The sequence below is a fragment of the Macaca thibetana genome, chromosome 5 (genome assembly GCF_024542745.1).
Source record: "Macaca thibetana thibetana isolate TM-01 chromosome 5, ASM2454274v1, whole genome shotgun sequence".
Classification (NCBI taxonomy): Eukaryota; Metazoa; Chordata; class Mammalia; order Primates; family Cercopithecidae; genus Macaca; species Macaca thibetana.
The window spans coordinates 129,183,997-129,189,996 of NC_065582.1; the positions used below are offsets into that span (position 1 = coordinate 129,183,997).

A 6,000-nucleotide genomic window follows, 5' to 3' on the forward strand; every position below is an offset into this window, starting at 1 on the left:
GAGACCAGCCTGGCCAACATGGTGAAATCCAATCTCTACTAAAAAATACAAAAATTAGCCGGGCATGATGGTGGGCGCCTGTAATCCCAACTATTGGGGAAGCCGAGGCAGGAGAATCGCTTGAACCCTGGAGGTGGAGGTTGCAATGAGCTGAGATTGCACCACTGCACTCCAGCCTGGGTGACAGAGGGAGACTCTGTCTCAAAAAAAGTAGTCTACATAATCCCCTGCTCTCTCGTCTTGATCTCTCAGAGCACAGGACACAGCTCGTTCATGGCAGGGCACAACCCTGATTTCCTCTGACCTCTAAGGAAATCTTTCCCTCATTAGCTCTTCTCTGCTCTTGCATCCCTTAACTCTGGATGCTGCGGAAGTCTCGAACCTTGGTTTGCCCTCATGATAAATTTTTTTTTAAACGAAGGCTTATCAGTTTTGTTTTTTTAACCACTTTATTACTTTTATTCAGATAATTTTTCAAACATGTACTTGCTGTCCTAATCATTTAATTAAACTCCAGTCCTTTATCTCTTCGACCAGATGCTACATATTTTATGTGGATTTCCAGTTGTCTCTTCAAACCCAGTATCACTTCATCCTTCCTCTCATTTTCCCTCCAGTTAGATTTTCTCCCATCATGTATTTTTCTTTTTTGGAATTCAGATTTATTGATTTCCATCGTATTGACTTTAAAAATGGCATGAAGCTGACTGCAAGAAAGGGAACCGCTCATTTTAAGTTAAAATTAAGCTAATGGTGAAAGTACATCACCTCTGGCTTCAGTCACCACATCGCCTTAGATTGAGTATAGATTTTTTGTGAACAAAGTTCTAGAACTCTGAAACCCAGGGATGCTGCAGGCCTCTCCCCGCAACGTCGTTCACTTTGGGTCAGTCTCCTGGGCCAGAGGTGAAAGTGCTTTCAAAAATACTGCCGTTTCCCCAGCACAGTGTCTTTGATTGCATCCCCATACTGAGTTGGAACCCAGTACACCCAGTAGTCAGTAGTAAGACGCTTCCGTGGGGCCCAACTGAAGCGCCATCATGCGGTGGTCTTCATGTCCTTCCATAGGTTCACTGACCACATTTTTTATGGACCATGGGCAATTTCTCAGTCCACTCTTTAGTGCCAACCCACAGCTGGTCTTGTTCTAGCTTAAAGGCGAATCTCACTTTTCCTCCGGACTTATTGTACATGCCGGATAGGGGTAGCTTTGGTAGGCGCTCCTGGGCCCCCTTAACAGATGGCATCACATCTTCGGGTTTTCCTTTATCCAACACTTTCCTGTGTTGTTTCTGCCTGCAGAGAGGCTCCTTCTTGTCTTCGGCCTTTGCATCCGGGTGTGTTTACTGCTAAAACATCATTGACGGTGGAGCCAACCACCATGATCTTGGCCCCACTAGTCACTTTTATTTCTCTCAATATCTTATCCTCAGGGACGAGTCCATTACACATGACTTTCTGTATGGCAGGCGGGAGACCTGTAATCAGGGGATCTTCTGTTTCAGTTCGGAGCCTGTGCTGTCCAGGGGGAACTTCACGTCGTGCTTGGTCTTGTTCCAGATGATCTTTAGGTTCACCAGCTCCATGTCTGCGCCGCTGCCCGCGTCTTTGCGGTTGCTGACCGAGGCCTGGGACACGGGGTCACGAGGGACCTAGGCTGGGGCCGGCTGCAGCCTGCAGGCTGCCTCACCAGGTGCCGGCGTCCTCGGCCCCCGCTCCCACCCCCGTGGCTTCTGCCTCCAAGCAGTTGAGGGGCGGTGCCAGCGCCTCGGTGGCCAAGGTCTTAGCCTCCGTGTCCATGCCAGGTTCCTCCACGCCATCCGGGCCCCCGGCCGCTGCCATGATGGTTGTGTACCAGATTTTCTCCCATTTTGTATGTTTTCCAGTGGTACCTATGTTCTCTTTGGCTCAAGAGTTTAAAACATTGAACTTTTTTTTTTTTTTTGGAGACAGGGCCTCCCTCTGTCACCTAGGCCTGAGTACAGTGGCGTAATCATAGCTCACTGCAGCCTCGAACTCCTGGGTTCAAGTGATCCTCCTGCCTCAGCCTCCCAAAATACTGGGTTTACAGGTGTTAGTCACCATGCCCAGCCGACATTATTTTTTTAATGCTTCTATTTTCTGTGCTCCTCAACTCCAATTACTTATTGAATTCCACATTTTTTTCTTCAACTTATTTCTGAGTTTTTCTTTTCTTTCTCACTGTTCTAATCAATGATTTTTTTCTTTTTTCTTTTTTTTAACCATAGGCCAAGATTATTTTAATAGTCAATTTGTCTTCAAATTCCAGGCTCCCCCTAGTCCTATACAAGAATTAATTTTTCTAGAATATTGCTAATATCGTGCACTTGTAGAATATAGCTCCAATTAATTATAATTACAATGTCAATAACTAATTTTCATAGAATACTTGTCATATGTTGGCTGCTATACAATTTTTTATTTGGATTAATTATTTTAATCATAAGAATCCTATAAATACACAATTATACATACATTTGGAAGAATTTTAGAACATTTAGAAAACTCCCAGAATTACCTAGCTACTGGTAGTGCTAGGATGCAAACTGAGCTTGAAATGAAAAGTCGTGCTCTTAGTCTTTTTCTTATGCGATATAAATTCCTCAACCTGACTTCCGAAGTGCTCCACAAACTGCTACCCCGCCCATATAATCCAATCTCAGCTTATGTTTCTCTCTACATCAAACAGAGGGAGAGTTTCCTAATGCACCATAAACAAACCATACTCATTCCAGTTCTTTCCCTTTCCTTTTGCACTTGTAACTTTTTTCTCCTGTCATCTGATCAAATTCTCTTCTTAAGTTAAGGAATGGCTCCAGAATAGAATAAAGCCTTCATAAAATGCTATAGTTTGTTTTCTTTTTTTTTTCTCAGAGCCTATAAGACCACTTACTGTCTGCCCCATTCATTTTCACATTCACTAATGAAGTGCTTTGGATTTTTATTTAACTGTTACATCTAAAATTGGTGTGAATTCATCCCAGAAGAAAATATTGGCGATTTTTATTTGTCAGGCCCTATATAAGGGCTGAGAATACAAAGATGGGTACAATTCAGTCTCTGAACTTAAAGAGTTTAATTCAAGGGGAAAGCAAAAGTGTAAACTAAAATAATATACTCTGATAAGTGATAATATTGGAAGGTGACATTGCAGTGATGTTTCACTTCAATAATTGCATGACTGCAAATGTATTGAGGATAAGGGAGCCAGGTTTCTCACTGAAAGAGAAACAAGTTACGATTAAAGAAAGGGAGAAAACCCTGGAAGTAATGTGACCCCAATAGCAAAGAGCCCGCTAGTGCCCAGTTGTTGGTTTAGAAACCAGCAGTTTTGCTTCAGTTTATGATGGGGATATACCCTGAGAAATGCATCATTAAGTGATATCATTGTTGTGTGAACATCAAAGAGTGCACTTACACAAACCTTGATACTATAGCCTACTGTACACCTAGGCTATATTGTATAGCTTTTTGCTTCTAGGCTGTAAACCTGTGCAGCATGTTACTGTACTGAATACTGTAGGCAATTGTAACACAATGGTAAGTACCCGTGTATAAAATGTACAGTAAAAATATGGTATTATAATTTTATGGGACCACCATCCTATATGTGGTCTGTCATTAACAGAAACATCGTGTGGCATGTGATTGTACTTAATTGATCAATCCTCTTGTATGTAACCAGTTCCCCTAATTGCCACCAGCTTCTCACCCTGAAAATTCCTTCCTTACCCTGCTTGGTCTATGATTCCCTACTGTGGGCTACCGTATTAATCTGTTCTCACAGTACTATAAAGAACTACCTGAGACTTGGTAATTTATGAAGAAAAGAGGTTTAAGTGAATCAGTTCCACAGGCTTAACAGGAGGCATGACTGGGATGCCTCAGGAAACCTACAATCACCGTGGAAATTGAAGAGGAAGCAAGCAGCACCTTCATCACAAGGCAGCAGCAGACAGAACGAAGGGGGAAGTGCCACACACTTGAACCATCAGATCTCATGAGAACTCACTATCGTGTGAACAGCATGGGGGAAATCCACCCTCATGGTCCAATCACCTCCCACCAGAACCCTCCCTCAACACATGGGGTTACAATTTGATATGAGATTTGGGTGGGGACAGAGAGCCAAACCATATCAGTCACTTCTTTACACACACACACTTTCTTCCAGTCACTTCTTTACACACACACACACACACACACTTTCCTTCAACTGCTGGGGTTTCTTCAGCCTTAGCTGAATCACTCCCCAGCAGGGACCCCCTTTTCACTCCAGTGAGGTTTTGGCATCCCTTATGGGTTTCCTACTCACACTATGGGGACACACACCTTGCTGGGCCCCAGTCTAATAGGTTTTGGATTGAATTACTTGGGAAGTGAACAACAAAATAGAAGGGAACAAGGGAAGGAAAGAAGAGCATTTCTAATTTAAAAAATACATTATCGATCACATTCCCTTTTTGTATTATATTTGAACTTTTGTCTTTAATTCAGCTTTTTCCTGCGAGAGATTCCCAGAAATTGAATGACTGGGTCAAATGTTATAAACCAAATAACTTGTCTTAATTTTTACTCCTGCCAGCAATATAACACCACTGTCTATTTTATTCTAAACAGCTTTGAATGTTATATCTAATTTTAAAGGAATTTTTATTAATTTGTCTTCTTTTTTATAAATTATTTTTGGCCATTTACATTTTGGGATTTTAATATTTTTAGGTGGATATGTTAATAATATTAACACTTAGCCATATTCATTGCAAAAAGGATTAATTTTTTAGCCATAACTAACTTCTTTTGGTCATCCTACATTTCTATTTACCTTTCTTTGCTGCCAATACATCTTCAGGTAGGTACACAGTAAAGGGAATATTACTTTAAGAAAACATGAAATTGGGAAAATAAGTAGCTCATTATAAAGCCATTTAAGTACGTAGTATACTTTTAAAAATTAGTTATCTGTAGATCATTATTATCCTTTTTCCTCTCCATTAATTTGATAGATTTAATTTTCTCAATTTTTTTTTTTTTTTTTTTACTTTATATAATTTGAGGCTTTGGTGGTAATGTTATAGTATCAGTGAAATGAATTTTTCATCATTATAAAGTCTCTTTTATCTCTCATATATTTTTCTAACCTGACAGTCTAACATAGTGATGCCAGTTTTCTTTTGATTGATATTTGCAAGATATAACATTCTTTAACCTTTTATTTTCAACCTTTCAGTATACTTATGCTTTAGGTGGGTCTTTTGATATAAGAATCAGGGCTGGGCACAGTGGCTCATGCCTGTAATCCCAGCACTTTGGAAGGCCGAGGTGGGTGAATCACCTGAGGTCAGGAGTTTAAGACCAGGCTGGCCAACATGGTGAAACCTTGTCTTTACTAAAAATACAAAAAAAATTAGCTGGGTGTAGTGGCACGTGCCTGTAATCCCAGCTATTTGGGAGGCTGAGGCAGGAGAATTGCTTGAACCCAGGAGGTGGAGGTTGCAGTGAGCAGAGATTGCACCATTGCACTCCAGCCTGGGCGACAAGAAAGAAACTCTATCTCAAAAAGAAAAAAAAAGAATCAGGATCCTGGCAGGAAATAAACAGGCAATTGTATTAGTCCGTTTTCACACTGCTAATAAAGACATACCCGAGACTGAGAAAAAAAAGAAGTTTAATTGGACTTAACAGTTCCACATAGCTGGGGAGGCCTCAGAATCATGATGGGAGGCAAGAGGCACTTCTTACATGGTGGTGGCAAGAGAAAATGAGGAAGATGTAAAAGCAAAAACCCCTGATAAAACTATCAGATCTTGTGAGACTTACTCACTACCATGAGAACAGTATCGGGGAAACTGCCCCCATGATTCAAATTATCTCCCACCAGTTCCCTCCCACAACACATGGGAATTATGGGAGTACAATTCAAGATGAAATTTGGGTGGGGACACAGAGCCAAACCATATCAGCAATGCACACAAGATG

General features: G+C 41.1%; 1 pseudogene; it reads right to left on the reverse strand.

The window, feature by feature from the left end:
• Nucleotides 1-708: 708 nt before the first annotated feature.
• On the reverse strand, nt 709-1,842 carry LOC126954869 (ubiquitin domain-containing protein UBFD1-like; annotated as a pseudogene).
• Between the last annotated feature and the right edge of the window lie 4,158 nt (nt 1,843-6,000).